This window comes from Ovis canadensis, chromosome 22, assembly GCF_042477335.2.
Source record: "Ovis canadensis isolate MfBH-ARS-UI-01 breed Bighorn chromosome 22, ARS-UI_OviCan_v2, whole genome shotgun sequence".
In the NCBI taxonomy this organism is placed as follows: domain Eukaryota; kingdom Metazoa; phylum Chordata; class Mammalia; order Artiodactyla; family Bovidae; genus Ovis; species Ovis canadensis.
The window spans coordinates 17,309,226-17,328,781 of NC_091266.1; the positions used below are offsets into that span (position 1 = coordinate 17,309,226).

General features: G+C 38.1%; 1 pseudogene; it reads left to right on the forward strand.

Moving 5' to 3' along the window:
• The first annotated feature begins 923 nt into the window (after positions 1-923).
• LOC138427918 (craniofacial development protein 2-like) lies at positions 924-1,728 on the forward strand (annotated as a pseudogene).
• The last annotated feature ends 17,828 nt before the right edge of the window (positions 1,729-19,556 follow it).

The following is a 19,556-nucleotide window of genomic DNA, read 5'->3' on the forward strand; positions in this document are numbered from 1 at the left end:
GCAGCCAAGAGTGCCAGGCTGCGACAGCCCAGGAATGCCCGAGAGGAGCTACCCAAGTCCGAGGTCAAGGGTGGCCGGGAGGAGACACCCTGCGCCCGAGGTCAGGGGTGGCATCGAGAGAACCTACCCCGCGTCCGAAGCCAGGGGTGGTGGCTGAGAAGAGCTACCCTGCGTCTGAGGTCAGGGGAGGTGGCTGAGAGGAGCTACCCCATTTCCGAGGCCAGTGGCAGCCGGAGGAGATACCCCACGTCCGAGGTCGGGTGGGGAGGGGGCGGCCAAGAGAAGACACCCCGGGTCTGAGGTCAGGGGCAGTGGCCCTGAGGAGCAAACCTCACCCCAGGCCAGGGGTGGCGGCCGGGAGGAGCAACCTGAGGAGCTGTGGCTGCATGGGGATAGGAGGGCCTATAGGAGCTATCCCATGTTGAAGGTCAGGAAGGGTGGTGCTAAGGAGATACCCCTCGTTCAAGGTAAGGAGCAGCGGCTGCCCTTTGTTGGAGCAGCCATGAAGAGATACCCCATGCCCAAGGTAAGAGAAATCCAAGTAAGATGGTAGGTGTTGCAAGAGGGCATCAGAGGGCAGACACACTGAAATCATACTCACAGAAAATTAGTCAATCTAAACACACTAGGACCACAGCCTTGTCTAACTCAAGAAACCAAGCCATGCTCGCCAGGCAACCCAAGACAGGCAGGTTATGGTGGAGAGGTCTGAATAGAATGTGGTCCACTGGCAAAGGGAATGGCAAACCACTTCAATATTCTTGCCTTGAGAACCCCATGAATAGTATGAAAAGGCAAAATGATAGGATACTGAAAGAGGAACTCCCCAGGTCAGTAGGTGCCCAATATGCTACTGGAGATCACTGGAGAAATAACTCTAGAAAGAATGAAGGGATGAAGTCAAAGCAAAAAAATACCCAGCTATGGATGTGACTGGTGATTGAAGCAAGGTCCGATGCTGTAAAGAGCAATATTGCATAGGAACCTGGAATGTCAGGTCCATGATTCAAGGCAAATTGGAAGTGGTCAAACAAGAGATGGCAAGAGTGAACATCGACATTCTAGGAATCAGTGAACTAAAATGGACTGGAATAGGTGAGTTTAACTCAGATGACCATTATATCTACTACTGTGGGCAGGAATCCCTCAGAAGAAATGGAGTAGCCATCATGGTCAACAAAAGAGTCTGAAATGCAGTACTTGGATGCAGTCTCAAAAACGACAGAATGATCTCTGTTCATTTCCAAGGCAAACCATTCAATATCACAGTAATCCAGGTCTATGCCCCAACCAGCAATGCTGAAGAAGCTGAAGTTGAACGGTTTTATGAAGACCTACAAGACCTTTTAGAACTAACACCCAAAAAAGATGTCCTTTACATTGTAGGGAATTGGAATGCAAAAGTAGGAAGTCAAGAAACACCTGGAGCAGCAGGCAAATTCGGCCTTGGAATGCGGAATGAAGCAGGGCAAAGATGAATAGAGTTTCACCAAGAAAATGCACTGGTCATAGCAAACACCCACTTCCAACAACACAAGAGAAGACTCTACACATCATGACCAGATGGTCAACACCAAAATCAGATTGTTTATATTCTATGCAGCCAAAGATGGAGAAGCTCTATGCAGGCAAAAGAAAGCAAGACCAGGAGCTGACTGTGGCTCAGATCATGATTCCCTTATTACCAAATTCAGACTCAAATTGAAAAAAGTAAGGAAAGCCACTAGACCATTCAGGTATGACCTAAATCAAATCCCTTAAGATTATACAGTGGAAGTGAGAAATAGATTTAAGGGCCTAGATCTGATAGATAGAGTGCCTGATGAACTATGGAATGAGGTTTCTGACAATGTAGCGGAGACAACGATCAAGACCATCCCCACGGAAAAGAAATACAAAAAAGCAAAATGGCTCTCTGGAAAGGCCTTACAAATAACTGTGAAAAGAAGAGAGGTGAAAGCAAAGGAGAAAAGGAAAGATATAAGCATCTGAATGCAGAGTTCCAAAGAATAGAAAGAAGAGATAAGAAAGCCTTCTTCAGTGATCAATGCAAAAAATAGAGGAAAAGAACAGAATGAGAAAGACTAGAGATGTCTTCAAGAAAATTAGAGATACCAAGGTAACATTTCATGAAAACATGGGCTTAATAAAGGACAGAAATTGTATGGGCCTAACAGAAGCAGAAGATATTAAGAGGTAGCAAGAATACACAAAAGAACTGTACAAAGAAGATCTCCATGACCCAGATAATCATGATGGTGTGATCACTCATCTAGAACCAGATATCCTAAATGTGAAGTCAAGTGGGCCTTGGAAAGCATCGCTATGAACAAAGCTAGTGGAGGTGATGGAATTCCAGTTGAGCTGTTTCAAATCCTGAAAGGTAATGCTGTGAAAGTGCTGCACTCCATATGCCAGCAAGTTTGGAAAACTCACAGGACTGGAAAACGTCAGTTTCCATTCCAATCCCAAAGAAAGGCAATGTCAAAGAATGCTCAAACTACCGCATAATTGCACTCATCTCACATGCTAGTAAAGTAATGCTCAAAATTCTCCAAGTCAGGCTTCAGCAATACATGAACCATGAATTTCTAGGTGTTCAAGCTGGTTTTAGAAAAGGCAGAGGAACCAGAGATTAAATTGCCAACATCCGCTGGATCATGGAAAAAGCAAGAGAGTTCCAGAAAAACATCTATTTCTGCTTTATTGACTATGCCAAAGCCTTTGACTGTGTGGATCACAATAAAGTGTGGAAAATTCTTAAAGAGATGGGAACACCAGACCACCTAACCTGCCTCTTGAGAAATCTGTATGCAGGTCAGAAAGCAGCAGTTAGAACTGGACATGGAACAACAGACTGGTTCCAAATAGGAAAAGCAGTATGTCAAGGCTGTATATTGTCACCCTGCTTATTTAACTTCTATGCAGAGTACATCATGAGAAACGCTGGACTGGATAAAACACAAGCTGGAATCAAGATTGCCGGGAGAAATATCAATAACCTCAGATATGCAGATGACACCACCCTTATGCAGAAAGTGAAAAGGAACTAATAAGCCTCTTGATGAAAGTGAAAGTGGAGAGTAAAAAAGTTGGCTTAAAGCTCAACATTCAGAAAACAAAGATCATGGCATCTGGTCCCATCATTTCTTGGGAAATAGATGGGGAAACAATGGAAACAGTGTCAACCTTTATTTTTTTGGGCTCCAAAATCACTGCAGATGGTGATTGCAGCCATGAAATTAAAAAATGCTTACTCCTTTGAAGAAAAGTTATGGCCAACCTAGATAGTATATTCAAAAGCAGAGACATTACTTTGCCAACTAAGGTCCATCTAGTCAAGGCTATGTTTTTTCCTGTGATTATGTATGGATGTGAGAGTTGGACTGTGAAGAAGGCTGAGCACCAAAGAATTGATGCTTTTGAACTGTGGTGTTGGAGAAGACTCTTGAGAGTCCCTTGGACTGCAAGAAGAACCAACCAGTCCATTCTGAAGGAGATCAGCCCTGGGGAATCTTTGGAAGGAATGATGCTAAAGCTGAAGCTCCAGTACTTTGGCCACCTCTTGCGAAGAGTTGGCTCATTGGAAAAGACTTTGATGCTGGGAGGGATTGAGGGCTGAAGGAGAAGGGGACAACAGAGGATGAGATAGCTGGATGGCATCTCTGACTCGATGGACGTGAGTCTGAGTGAACGCCGAGTGTTGGTGATGCACAGGGAGTCTTGGGGTGCTGCGATTCATGGGGTCAGAAAGAGTTGGACATGACTGAGAGAGTGAATTGAACTGAACTGAATGGTTTCAAAGGCAATACTTTAAAGATCAATTTATGATCTAAGAATATTAATAACTCATTTGTTTAGCCATGGCTCATGTCCTAGATATTAGTTGACAGATTAGCAGAAAAAGACTCAATTGACCTTTTAGTATTAAATAATGGCTTATTTTGCCTAGGCTAAATAGGTGGTTAATCCACCTGTTCTTCAGCCTATATAGTTTACTAATAAACCAGTACTTATTTTTACTAAGATTTATATAAAAGTATTAAGATAGCAGAATATCAAATCAAAATATAAATAATATTTCATTTTAAGTGTAAATGTATTTTTGATGGCTCTTTAATTTATTAATGCAACCCTTTTAAAATAATAGCAATTTAGTTATCTAAAATAAAATTACCAGTATAACAAATGAATATTTCATGCCATCAACATATTCCTCATCTGTCTGTTATGAGTACAATCTATAATTTGCACATTCCTGTACTCTTTTTTTTTTACCCAGTGAGAAGGTGCTAGAAAATGTTTTCCATTTGTGAAAGGGAATTTCCATTTAAGTTTTCTTATGCATGTTTTTCCACACAATGTCTTGCTCCATAGTTTCAACCTTCAATGAAATCTAAGTATGATGCTTTTTAAAATATCCTTTTCTATGCTAGGTAGAAGGAAATGGCAACCCACTCCATTATTCTTGCCTGAAGAATCCCATGTACAGAGAAGCCTGGTGGGCTTCAGTCCATGGTGTCATAAAGAGTTGGATGTGACTGTGTGACTACCACTACTTTCTATGCTAAGCATATATTGTTCACAAGTTTTGTCTAGCAGATCCTTTATGTATCTATTCTCTATGGAACTTAAGATGTCAGAGTTATTATTGTACTCATAATTCTGTGTCTTACAATTGTTCTGTAGAAAAAACTGTGTCAAAATTCTGTGATTCAGTTTTGTAGTGGTTGCCTAAGGTGAATCTTCACATACAGTACACAACTTGCATAAAAAGTTAAGCTGCTCCCAGCTTTAAAACTTCTGCAAAATTCTTTTCTGTCCTTGAAATCCTGGTAGCAATATTGACTTTTCTTAAATGCTGTTATTAAAAGAAAATGAATACATATCTATTCATCTCAGTTCAGCTCAGTCGCTCAGTCGTGTCCGACTCTTTGCGACCCTATGAATAGCACCACACCAGGCCTCCCTGTCCATCACCAACTACCGCAGTTCACTCAGACTCACGTCCATCGAGTCAGTGATGCCATCCAGCCATCTCATCCTCTGTCGTCCCCTTCTTCTCCTGCCCCCAATCCCTCCCAGCATCAAAGTCTTTTCCAATGAGTCAACTCTTCACAGATGTGGCCAAAGTACTGGAGTTTCAGCTTTAGCATCATTCCTACCAAAGAAATCCCAGGGTTGATCTCCTTCAGAATGCACTGGTTGGATCTCCTTGCAGTCCAAGGGACTCTCAAGAGTCTTCTCCAACACCACAGTTCAAAACCATCAATTATTCGGTGCTCAGCTTTCTTCACATTCCAACTCTAACATCCATACATGACTACTGGAAAAACCATAGCCTTGACTAGACGGACCTTAGTCAGCAAAGTAATGTCTTTGCTTTTGAATATGCTTTTTAGGCTGCTCATCCTCTGTTGTCCCCTTCTCCTCCTGTCCTCAATCTTTCCCAGCATCAGGGTTTTTCCAGTGAGTCAGGTTTTCACATCAGATGTCCAAAGTATTGGAGTTTTATCTTTAGCATCAGTCCTTCCAATGAACACCCAGGACTGATCTCCTTTAGAATGGACTGGTTGGATCTCCTTGCAGTCCAAGGGACTCACAAGAATCTTCTCCAACACCACAGCTCAAAAGCATCAATTCTGCTGTGCTCAGATTTCTTTAGAGTCCAACTCTCACATCCATACATGACCACTGGAAAAATAGTAGCCTTAACTAGATGGACCTTTATTGGCAAAGTAATGTCTCTGCTTTTTAATATGCTGTCTAGGCTGGTCATAACTTTCCTTCCAAGGAGTAAGCATCTTTTATTTTCATGGCTGCAATCAACATCCACAGTGATTTTGGACCCCGGAAAAATAAAATCAGCCACTGTTTCCACTGTTTCCCCATCTGTTTGCCATGAAGTGATGGGACCAGTTGCCATGATCTTTGTTTCCTGAATGCTGAGCTTTAAGCCAACTTTTTCACTCTCCTCTTTCCCTTTCATCAAGAGGCTCTTTAGTTCTTCACTTTCTGCCGTAAAGGTGGTGTCATCTGCATATCTGAGGTTATTGATATTTCTCCTAGCAAACTTGATTCCAGCTTGTGCTTCCTCCAGCCCAGCTTTTCTCATGATGTACTCTGCATATAAGTTAAATAAGAAGGGTGACAATATACAGCCTTGACATACTCCTTTTCCTATTTGGAGATATATGTTACTAAATGAAAGAAGTAAACCTGAAAAATCTATGTACTATATGACAGTTTGGAAAAGGCAAAACTATAAACATGGTTGTGGCTGCCAGGGATTGGTGAGAGGAGAGACATGAATAGATGGAGCACAGTGTTTTTATGGGAGTGAAACTCTTCTGTATGATACTATAGTGGTGGATACATCTAACCCATAGAATGTGCAACACTAAGAATGAACATAATATTAACTCTCAACTTCTGCTGATAATGATTTGTCAATTTATTTTTTGGAACTGTTTACTTAAGAAAGATTGAAGATGAAATTTGAAAATATAGCATCACTGGATTCATTTTTAATAAAATTTTAGAATGAGTATCTTGAACCTCCTAAAATTGCCTTTAATATCTCTATTCACACTCCTATTAAGATACTTCTGAAAGACTGCTTTCTCTACTGTATTAATAAATGAATCCTATAAAATTCAGATATGTTTTCCGCCTGTAAATAGCATTATTATCAATTCAATACAGACCCAGTAAGTTGGCAAGCAAGAAGCAAACTCACTTCTCACATTAAAAATGTACATATTGATACAATTAGTGTTCATTTAAGTTGTGTATGTCTATATTTATATATGAGGTGTCCTTATTGCACCTTATCTTGTGGTTATGTTACATTTGCAGAATGAGAAAAATAGATCTTGAGCTTAAAAGTACCTTTCTATATTAATAAGATGTAGACACTTTCAGTGGATGGTGTTCATAGATATTGAATTATTTTTCTTCCTATTAATGATCATTTTGCTTTTATTTATTGAAATATATTTCATATCTCTTTAACCTAATATTTAAAATTATCTTCTATCTTAAGCGTCTTTTTTCTTTCCTCAAGTAATTTATATTGTAGTTTTGCAAAAGACTGGGAAAATTTTGGGAAAAAATGCAGTTGCTTTACTCTGGATAACTTTTTAAAAAATGTACATATTGATACAATTAGCGTTCATTTAAGGTGTATGTGTCTATATTTATATGTAAGGTGTCCTCATTGGACCTTACCTTGTGGTTATGTTACATTTATTAGTATTGATTGATTCTTTACGGACAATTTTGATGTTTTGTGCATCATGAGTTTCTGCATTAATTTTGACTTTAACAACATGTTGAATTAAACCATTAGTAATCTTAATTACTTTTTTTTTTTTTCCTTTCAGTGTTTGTCTTTCAAGAATTGCCTTTCTCACTTCACTCTAGTCTGGGCCCTACACAGCACACCTTTAGCTTGTGGCCTGAGAAGCACCCTTTTTGTCTCCTGCACAACTTAGCAGGAAGAACAGTGAAGATCAATGCCTTCAGTCCACTGTCCCTGAAAGCTTCCCAGCTTCCTCAGATATGCACTTTTCACCCCTTTCATTGTTGTGGATGCCTTTTAGGATGTCATCTGGGGTCCAGAGGTTGATCAGCGGTTGGTTAATCAGTGTCACTCAAGAGTTGGGAAGAAGGTAGTATTCGACTTCTTAAGGATCAAGGCCTAACTTCAGCAGCACAGAAGGGCCCCCTTGGCCGAATAGACCTGGCACAGGCCTAGATGTAGGAAACTAGGGTTCCCATGGAAATGCTTTCCAGAAGGAGGAAAGAGCCTCCCAAAATTTGCTTTATTTATCTCATTTCCTCTACTTTTTATATAAGTTCTTCAAAACCGTCTACTGTTACCTCCATAAAATATTGTGTATTCAAAAATGTTTCATGCACAGTTCTTCCAAATATGAAAGCATACCATGAAAACTGCATGGTTTTATGAGCAGTTGGCTACGAATTTGACTCAAACTTTTCTCAAAAGCAACTTAAACAGGAACCCATGATTAGTTAAGATCATCCCCTATAAAATAAAGTTAAATAAGAAAAACAAGAAAAAAATGACAATAAATGATGAATCAGAGTAACAATGAGCATAGAAAGTCTGTAGATAGTCTCTGCCTTAAATTAGCATTACTCCCCACTGCCTCAACAATGGATACAAAGTAAAGAAATCAGCCATTCTATCTACAATTGTAGAAAATCTGCATTAAGAAATTTTTATGATTTCCATAATCTGTTGAATTGTCAGCTTTGCTTTTTACTTTGTACAAAAATAAAAGCAATATTGTTCCTGTCTTTACTCTGAAATATTTCTATTCCCAGCTTTTTAATATTGAGTGAAATAAAAGTCAGATCATGTGTAAGCAAGGAAATAATTTTTCCCTTTCATTTTTTTTAACATTGAGAAAGAAAATATGATTAACAAACAGGATACCATTCCATTTGTTTGTTTTCACACTGCAGGCAATGAACTGCCATCCATGATTTTATCTAGTTTGAAAGAATCAAACTATTCATGCCAGAATATTTTAGTATCAAGGGGATGGCCAGAACTGTTTTCTTCTCAGACACTTAACTGCAATGTATGGCAAAGAAATAATCTAGTCATATTGTTCATTTTATTTTCAATCTTTTGCTTTCTCCTTAGAAATAATTCCATACATGTATGGGTGATAATGTCTATCTAGTCTGTCTTCTTATGTGGTTTATGAATAGAAAAAGGGGAGAGAGGTATGAAATGGTCCTTAAGGAAAATTAAAAGATTTCTGAAACTTTTTCCTTGGGGAAAAATAAGGCATGATATATTTAATAAATAAAAGAGATAAAATTTAAAATCTTGGAAAAAACTATTTCCTTATTACTACTGTATTGTGTGCTTAGTCACTAACTTGTGTTCAACTCTCTGTGATACCATGGACTGTAGCCTGCCAGGCTCCTCTGTCTATGGAATTCTCCAGGCAAGAGTACTGGAGTGGGTAAGACATTCCCTTCTCCAGAGGATCTTCCTGACCCAGGGACTGAGCCCAAATCTCCTGCATTGACAGGTGAATTCTTTACCACTTGACCCACCTAACAGGCCCTATTACTATATTACTTTTCAAAACAAATTCATCTGCTAAACATTTTGGTGTCTTATACAGAAGGGAGAATTCTTCTTCATATCCTGAATATATGAATTAATCCTTTGGAAGAGTGATGAGGTATGGCACTCTATTTCATTATAGAAAGAAAGAGAGAAAGAAACAGAAAAGTGAAAGTATAAGAATTTCTTATAGTTTAGGGTGAATATATTTTATATACAAAAAATGAAAATGGTAACTCTATAATAAAGAAAGTATATCAAGACTTTCTTATTCCTGTAACAATTAATTAATGATTAAACAACTAGACCAACTTTGAAATAAGTTAGAAATCCAAGGGATCTCCAAATAATGCAGCTTTTATTTTTCTGAAAAATGTCTCATAATAATTCCTGTTAGCCAACCCAGATATATAATAACTTATTTGCAATTAATCACATTCAAAGATATACTCAATAATTGTTTTCACAATTATGTATACTTTTGATATTTGCAATATAACAAGTCACTTTGGTAATGTTTTATAAAATAATTTTTTAATGTAACTCAAGTTATCTGCTCTTGAACTGTGGTATTGGAGAAGACTCTTGAGAGTCCCTTGGATTGCAAGGAGATCCAACCAGTCCATTCTGAAGGAGATCAGCCCTGGGAGATCTTTGGAAGGAATGACGCTAAAGCTGAAACTCCAGTACTTTGGCCACCTCATGTGAAGAGTTGACACATTGGAAAAGACTCTGATGCTGGGAGGGATTGGGGGCAGGAGGAGAAGGGGACAACAAAAGATGAAATGGCTGGATGGCATCACTGACTCGATGGATATGAGTCTGAGTGAACTTGAGTTGGTGATGGACAGGGAGGCCTGGTGTGCTGCAATTAATGGGGTCGCAAAGAGTTAGGCACGACTGAGAGACTGAACAGAAGTTATCTCAATATATCAGCAAAACTGATATATTAGCATTTGACTCTCCAAGAGTTGGACACGACTGAGCGACTTAACTGAACTGAACTGGACTGAGAGCTTATTTATTAAGATTTTAAAGTTAGCTTACTATCTGTCATCATAAAACTGTCTCAGAATTATCTAATATATGTTATAGCTATCAATAAGTATTCAGAAAGGGAATTATTTCAAGTTGCTATTAATCTAATTTTTATAGACTTAAAATGCAGTTCAAGGAAATCGAATTTCTGTTGAACTTGCTACCTAGTAAAAATAATGGCAGAAATAAGAACAGTAGCGGGGGAAAACTTGCCCAATTACTTCAAACTATGTGCATCTACATCTATAAATGTCTTCTTAAATGCAATAGTACTCATCCAAAGACAAGTAATTCAAGTTGCATGATTGCTTTCATTTATTCTTTAACATTTGTTGAACACTAATAAATATTATTTAAAATGAGAATGCTTGCCTCATGAGAAATTCAAAACTGGATAATTCAATAAGAAAATGTCAATGCATGAATTTTAAAATTTGAACTAGCCTATCATGATAGTTTGCCACACCTAGCAAAATAGGAACTTGATAGCCAAATACCAATTCTAAAATATCTATTAAGTAGCTAACACTATGTTTAATATGAATGATTAAAATTAAACGGTATATTTGTGATTAGTCCAATGCTCTTAGTATGGAGAAAAGTTAAAATTCATCAAATAAATGCATTATATTATGCAAAATTGTAGGACCTAACTTCCTCCTGCTCCACAGATTTCAAGTCAAAACTTTAGTCTTTTTCATTAATCTTCTGTGAAACATCAATATGACAAGAGATCATAGAATAAAAATCCAGTAGAAGAGTCAGATCATGTATTTTAAAGATGAAATGGGTCTTTCAAAATAAGATTGCTAGTCTTGATAAAATGTGAATTAAATAAAGACTTCCTGCCTTCATACCCAGGACAACTAGGAACTTGATCTTTAATACTGCTATCAACTACAGTCAAGTTAATAATTAAAAAAAAAGTTGATGTCAAATATTCCTGGTTTCTGATGAAAGCAATTCTGAATATTCCTGATGGTAAAAAGTTGGTCCCTCCCATCTTGTGGCAGAATTGGAGCTAACTATGTATACGTGTGTACTCAGTCATGTCCATTTCTTTGCGACCACATGGACTGTAGCCCACTAGGCCCCTCTGTCCATGGAATTCTCCAGGCAAGAATACTGGAGTGGGTAGCCATTCCCTTCTCCAGGGGATTTTCCTGACCCAAGGTTCGGACCTGTGTCTCCTGCACTGGTAGGCAGATTCTATACCACTGAGACCACCTAGGAGCTAACTATGGAGGCCAATAAAGAACTTACAAAAATAGGTTGGGTTTGTAGGTTTCAAGAATAAACAGCTGTGATAGCAGTTGTTGGGTCTTAAGGCTAATTTTAAATGGCGAGCACTACTGAGGCCCAAAAGAAACAATCAGCTGTCATCACTAGGAATAAAAGCATGGTCCTAAAACAAGGGGACATTACATTGAAAACAGCAGAAATTTGAGGGAAACCAGTACTGAGTTGTTTTTCTTTCTGTTTCATTGACTACGCTAAAGCTTTTGTGTGGATCAGAACAAACTGTGGAAAATCCTTACCTGTCTCCTGAGAACCTATTTGAAGAAAAAGAAGCAACAGTTACAACCAGACATAAAGTAATGGACTGATTCAAAACTGGCAAAAGAGTACATCAAGGCTGTATATTGTCACCCTGCTTATTTAACTTACATGCAGAGTACTTTATGCAAAATGCCAGGCTGGATGACTCACAGCTGGAATCAAGATTGCCAGGAGAAATATCAATAATCTCATATATCCAGATTATAAAACTGTAATGGGAGATAGTAAAAAGGAACTAAAGAGCCTCTTGATGAATGTGAAAGAGGATAGGGAAAAAGCTGGCTTAAAACTCAGCATTCAAAAAACTAAGATCATGGCATCTGGTCCCATCACTTCACAGTAAATAGATGGGGGGGAAATGGAAACAGTGACAAACTTTTATTTTCTTGAGCTCCAAAATCACTGCAGATGGTGACTGTAGCCATGAAATTAAAAGATTCTTGCTCCTTGGAAGAAAAGCTATGGCAAATCTAGACAGTATGTTTAAAAGCAGAGACTTTGCCAACAAAGGTCTGCATAATCAAAGCTATGGTTTTGCTAGTAGTCGTATACAAATCCAAGAGTTGGACCATGAAGACGGCTCAATGCTGATGAATTGATGCTTTCAAATTATGATGCTGGAGAGTCCCTTGGACAGCAAAGAGATCAAACTATTCAATCCCAAAGGAAATCAATCCTGAATATTTACTGGAAGGACTGATGCTGAATCTGAAGCTCCAATAATTTGGTCACCTGGTGTGAAGAGCTGACTCATTGGAAAAGACCCTGATGCTAGCAAAGATTGAGGGAAGGAGGAGAAGGGTGTGACAAAGGACAAGATGTCTGGATGGCATCATTGACTCAATAGACATGAGTTTATGCAAATTCCAGAGATAGTGAAGGACAGGGAAACCTGGCATACAGCCATTCACGAAGTAGTAAGTTGGACAGGACTTTGCTACTGAACACAACAGTACTGAGTTGTTTTCTCATTTACTCACTCATTCATGTCTGTTTCTTTTACACCCCATGGACTGTAGCTGTCCATGGGCTTTCCTAGGCAAGAATATTGGAGTAGATTGCGATTTCCTTCTTCAGGGAAAATCACCACCCAGAAATTGAACCCAAGTCTCCTGCATTGGCAGGTGGATGGATTCTTTACCACTGAACAACTAGGAAAGCCAAACACTGCGTTTAGAAGAGCTAAATTACAAAAGAATAGATATGGACTAATATGGACGACCCAGAGGAATGGTACAAGGAGGGAGAAGGGAGGAGGATTCAGGATGGGGAACATGCGTATACGTGTGGTGGATTCATGTTGATGTATGGCAAAACCAATAAAATATTGTAAAGTAATTAACCTTCAATTAAAAAAATAAATTTATATTAAAAACAGATAAACTTGTGGATATATTTGATAAATCATAGTGGTGAAAATCTTAATCCTGTAATTATATTGAATGAAGTTTCTTCCTGAATAATTTGAATACCTAGAAAAAATAAAATAGTTTTTAAAGATGTGGTTTGGTAAAGCTTCGATCATAGAAGGGCATATAACAATTTTCAAATATTTCAGTTTTGGTTTCTGTCCGCATATGTGAGAGTGACCTGGTTACACGTTTGATTTAAGAATGCATAAAATGGCTTAGCATTGGATATAATTTATTAGGCGCTATATCAGACATAATTTGAGGAAATGCAATATTTTGGTTTCATGCTAAACTTATTGTAGGAGTAAGCGTGTTCTTTTGTCAATAACAAAGAAGACTGTAGGTAAATATTAAATTATTAACTAAATTTATTACTTTTTTTCCAAATTACTACCATCCAATATTATTTTTTTCATCAAATTTTATTTTCTGTGTAGACAAAATTGTTACCTTTCTTTAGTCACAAGCCCACATTAAATTTATTATACCTTTTGTTTCTAAGTTAAGTTCAGTTCAATCACTCAATAGTGTCCGATTCTTTGCGACCCCATGAAAGGCAGCATGCCAGGCCTCCCTGTCCATCACCAACTCCCAGAGTTCATTCAGATTCATGTCCATAGAGTCAATGGTGCCATCCAGCCATCTCATCCTCGGTCGTCCCCTTCTCCCCCTGCCCCCAATCCCTCCCAGCATCAGAGTCTTTTCCAATGAGTCAACTTTTCTCATGAGGTGCCCAAAGTACTGGAGTTTCAGTTTTAGCATCATTCCTTCCAGAGAAATCCCAGGGTTGATCTCCTTCACAGTGGACTGGTTGGATCTCCTTGCAGTCCAAGGGACTCTCAAGAGTCTTCTCCAACACCACAGTTCAAAAGCATGAATTCTTCGGCATTCAGCCTTCTTCACAGTCCAATTCTCACATCCATACATGACCGCAGGAAAAACCATAGCCTTGACTAGAGGGACCTTAGTCGTCAAAGTAATGTCTCTGCTTTTGAATATGCTATCTAGGTTGGTCATAACTTCTCTTCCAAGGAGTAAGCGTCTTTTAAATTCATGGCTGCAGGCACCATCTGCAGTGACTTTGGAGCCCAAAAAAATAAAGGCTGACACTGTTTCTACTGTTTCCCTATCTATTTCCCATGAAGTGATGGGACTGGATGCCATGATCTTCGTTTTCTGAATGTTGAGCTTTAAGCCAACTTTTTCACTCTCCTTTTTCACTTTCATCAAGAGGCTTTTTAGTTCCTCTTCACTTTCTGCAATAAGGGTGGTGTCATCTGCAGATCTGAGGTTATTGATATTTCTCCTGGCTTTCTTGATTCCAGCTTGTGTTTCTTCCAGTCCAGCATTTCTCATGATGTACTCTGCATAGAAGTTAAATAAGCAGGGTGACAATATACAGCCTTCACGTACTCCTTTTCCTATTTGGAACCAGTTTTTTGTTCCATGTCCAATTCTAACTGTTGCTTCCTGACCTGCATACAGATTTCTCAAGCAGTAGATCAGGTGGTCTGGTACTCCCATCTCTCTCAGAATTTTCCACAGTTTGTTGTGATCCACACAGTCAAAGGCTTTGGCATAGTCAATAAAGCAGAAGTAGATGTTTTTCTGGAACTCTCTTGCTTTTTCCATGATCCAGCGAATGTTGGCAATTTCATCTCTGGTTCCTCTGCCTTTTCTAAAGCCAGCTTGAACATCAGTAAGTTCACGGTTCAAGCATTGCTGAAGCCTGGCTTGGAGAATTTTGAGCATTACTTTACTAGCATGTGAGATGAGTGCAATTGTGCAGTAGTTTGAACATTCTTTTTCATTGCCTTTCTTTGGATTGGAATGAAAACTGACCTTTTTAAGTCCTGTGACCACTGCTGAGTTTTCCAAATTTGCTAGCATATTGAATGGAGCACTTTCACAGCATCATCTTTCAGGATTTGAAATAGCTCTACTGGAATTCCACCACCTCCACTAGCTTTGTCCGTAGTGATGCTTTCTAAGGCCCACTTGACTTCACATTCCAGGATGTCTGGCTCTAGATGAGTGATCACACCATTGTGATTATCTGGGTCATGGAGATCTTCTTTGTACAGTTCTTTAGTGTATTCTTGTCATCTCTTCTTAATACCTTCTGCTTCTGTTGGGCCCATACCATTTCTGTCCTTTATCGAGCCCATGTTTGCATGAAATGTTCCCTTGGTATCTCTAATTTTTTTGAAGAGATCTCTAGTCTTTCCTATTCTGTTCTTTTCCTCTATTTCTTTGCATTAATCGCTGAAGAAGGCTTTCTTATCTCTTCTTGCTATTCTTTGGAACTCTACATTCAGGTGCTTATATCTTTCCTTTTCTCCTTTGCTTTTCACTTCTTTTCTTGTCACAGCTATTTGTAAGGCCTCCCCAGACAGCCATTTTGCTTTTTTGCGTTTCTTTTCCATGGGGATGTTCTTTATCCCTGTCTTCTTTACAATATCACGAACCTCATTCCATAGTTCATCAGGCATTTTATCTATCAGTTCTAGGCCCTTTAATCTATTTCTCACTTCCACTGTAAATCATAAGGTTTTTTTTTTTTTTAAGCTGAAATAGATATATGTCTTTTTTCATTCTAAAGATCTCTTCTGAAACATTGTGTGTGTGCATGAGAGTGATATTTTTACCTAAATGAAGATGATAGAAGATGATGCCCTTTTAGAAAGTTAATAGGAGTTTCTTAGCAATTAAAGAAATAAAACTGTAACTATAACAAGATTTTGTGTTTAACTTGTAAAAAAGATACTCTTCAAATTTCCATGGTATTTAGGCAGTCAAATTATCACCCAGTGGCTCGAGTTACATCCAATCTCTAAGGCTATTGATTTTTTGTTTTTCATGAAGAGCATAGCTCTTTTATTTTAAAATCTGAAAAGAGTCTCTTAAATGACATGTACAATGAATGGTAACCTTTACAAAAGAAGGTTTGTATTCTGTGTTCTGATAGATCTTGATGTAATGATCATCAATATGCAGCAGTCAGGAAGTGATCATTCAAATTGGCCTGTACCATGAGATTACATAGAATAAGAAAGGTAGGAATTTTAGTTGTGTGTAGAAAGAGACTTTAATCTTTATCATGGTTATGATTATAATGACAAGTAAAGAACATAAAGGCAGGGAACTGGCAGAAAGCAGTTATGAAATACAAAATTGTAAAGTAAAGGGATGATAAGTAAAAGTGGGATAAATTTCTTTCACTGCTTACAGGGTATGTAAAATCTTAATTCTTCAAGTTTATTATAGGAGGTTTACACTATAATTTTGTATTTTTTTCTTGCTAGATCAGTATTTTTTCAACAGAACTTTTTGCAGTAATGAGAATGTTCTGTAACTGCATAGTTCAGCAACCACTAGCTTTATGGGACTACTGAGTACCCGAAATATTATTAGTGAGTGTAACCAAAAAGAGCTTTCTGATGGCCTAGATGGTAAAGAATTTGCCTGCAATGCAGGAAATCCAAGTGTGAAACCTGGGTCCAGGATATCCACTGGAGAAGGGAATGTCTACCCACTCCAGTATTCTTGCCTGGAGAATCCCATGGACAGAAGAGCCCAAATAACTGAATTTCTAATTTTATTTTAATTTAAATGTAAATAGTCGTAGGTAGTCAGTGGTTATTCTATTAAACATTACACTTCAGGATTTCTGTTTGCTGAGAAAGTACAATCAGAATTATTTCTTAAATAATGTAATTCTTGAAGAAGTATTATCATAGATGTTGAATGTCCTTGTATAGTACTATTGAAATATCCAGTATATTTCAATAAATTAGAAGCTTCTAATGGAGTAATTTAATCAAGCCAGGTAAATAATATGATATAGCTATGATAATATGATAATGCTTATTTATAATATAACTGGGTTAGTAAAAACTTGTAATTGCTGTCATTTATTTCAAAACCAATAAGCAGTTTACAAGACTGAATAAATAATTCATTAATTCAAAACACATTTATTAAGTGCCTAACAAGTTACATTACTCAGACTTCAGCTATTGTGAAGATCAATAAAACACTGATTCTTCCGCTTATTGAGAGGTCAGACAAATAATTACAAACAATATAATAAATGCTGTGATACAGCTGTGTCTTCTCTCCTATTAGGATAAGATTGTTTTTCCCCACTGGGAAATTTCTAAGAAAATATGATTGGAGTTAAGATGATGGTAGAAATATAGATTGAAATTAGATTGTAGTTTTTAATGCTTGCTGTAAAGATGTTGGAAGCTGCTATAGGCATTACTGACATCATGGAGGCATGGCCCCAGGCCTCCTCTCCTCATTCCGCAGGCACTGTCCCAGGATGAAGAGTTAGGCCTTGTAATTCTAACTTGTCTTTTCCTCTCCTCAGCTCAGTTGGCTGAAAAGGCATATTAAGGTGCTTATTGTTCTTGAGAGGAGCATGAGAAGGCACAAAGCCTTCTGCAGCTGTTCTCAGAGAATAATTCATAAAGTTAATCACTGACATTTGTTTAAGGACTTTTACAAAAGAGTGTTCCAAAATGAGCACATAGGCCACAGCTTGAGGCCATGGGAGGGATTGCTATCTGAAGCTTATTTGTGAGGAAAATGTTTATGGCAAAGGAGTTTACTGAATTTAGGGCTTAGAAATAATTAAAATAGCTAGAAGTTAAAGACTTAAGGAATGTTGTAAAGTTAGCATATTTTACTATAGCTTATAGAAGTTAGGAATTTTTAGAGACATTATAGCTAGATGCCTTTTTAAGAGATAGTGAACTCAGGATGTTAGTGGCAAACAGGGTTTAGGAAGATAAGTCGTAAACTGAGGAATGTAGCATGAGTTACAACGTAATCACAAATTAACTATAGGACACATTAGAGGAGGTAGATAATAGATGGTAAAGCTGATTCCAAGAAATTCCGTGAAATAGGAACTCTGTTTGAAGAGGAACAATGATTTATGAAGATAATAAATCTGGGTGAAGGGGAACTGAAAATGTCAAACCTCTGACCTAATATTTTTGTAAATGTATAAAAGAGAATCTTAAACTTAAAATAAATAGGCAGTCCAAGAAAACTGAGATACTGTCTCATTCGCCGACACTGTTCACCTCTTCAGCTTGAATCCCTGGCTGCTGGAGCTGGACTCCGGCATAAAATATCAAACATCAATTAAATTTTCTAAGAAGGCATATGTTGTAATCACATTCTACCATACAATGAGTCCTTTGGGGACAATCATGGATATTAAATATGCAAAGGGAGCAAGGAGGTGAGTTATAAATCTACTGCACAGGTCAAGGCAGTAGCCTTTCAGGATCTAAACAAAAACAATGGCAATACAAGGCTAAGAGAAATAAAGATTAAAAAAAAATACTTAGAGGTTCAGTAGAATCTAGAAGACTTTATTTTAAAAAGAAAAAAATAAATAAATGATGGCCTGGAGCTTTCTGTCTTACCTGTGAATTCATACCTGTGAATGGTAGTGGTATAAAATTTTCTTATGGTAGTGAATACTGCCATAAGAAAATACCTGAAGGGAAGATATGTTCAATTATGTACATATTATATCCAGAGACTTAAGCATACAGATGTTTAGAAGGAAGTTAAATATACACATTCCAGAATGGGTACCAAATTATTTTTTACATTTAATTCCATTCAGTTCATTTCAGTTCGGTCACACAGTCGTGTCCGATTCTTTGCGACCCAATGAATTGCAGAATATCAGGCCTCCCTGTCCATCACCAACTCCCGGAGTTCACTCAGACTCAAGTCCATTGAGTCAGTGATGCCATCCAGCCATCTCATCCTCTGTCGTCCCCTTCTCCTATTCCCAATCCCTCCCAGCATCAGGGTCTTTTCCACTGAGAATCCTTCACATGAGGTGGCCAAAGTATTGGACTTTCAGCTTTAGCATCAGTCCTTCCAATGAACACCCAGGACTGATCTCCTTCAGAATGGACAGGTTGGATCTCCTTGAAGTCCAAGGGACTCTCAAGAGTCTTCTCCAACACCACAGTTCAAAAGCATCAATTCTTCAGCACTCAGCTTTCTTCATAGTCCAATTCTCACATTCATACATGACCACTGGAAAAACCATAGCCTTGACTAGATGGACCTTAGTCGTCAAAGTAATGCCTCTGCTTTTTAATATGCTGTCTAGGTTGGTCATCATTTTCCGTGAAAGGAGTAAGCGTCTTTTAATTTCATGGCTGCAGTCACCATCTGCAGTGATTTTGGAGCCCACAAAAATAAAGTCTGACACTGTTTCCACTGTTTCCCCATCTATTTCCCATGAACTGATAGGACCAGATGCCATGATCTTCATTTTCTGAATGTTGAGCTTTAAGCCAACTTTTCACTCTCCTCTTTCACTTTCATCAAGAGGCTTTTTAGTTCCTCTTCATTTTCTGCCATAAGGGTGGTATCATCTGCATATCTGAGGT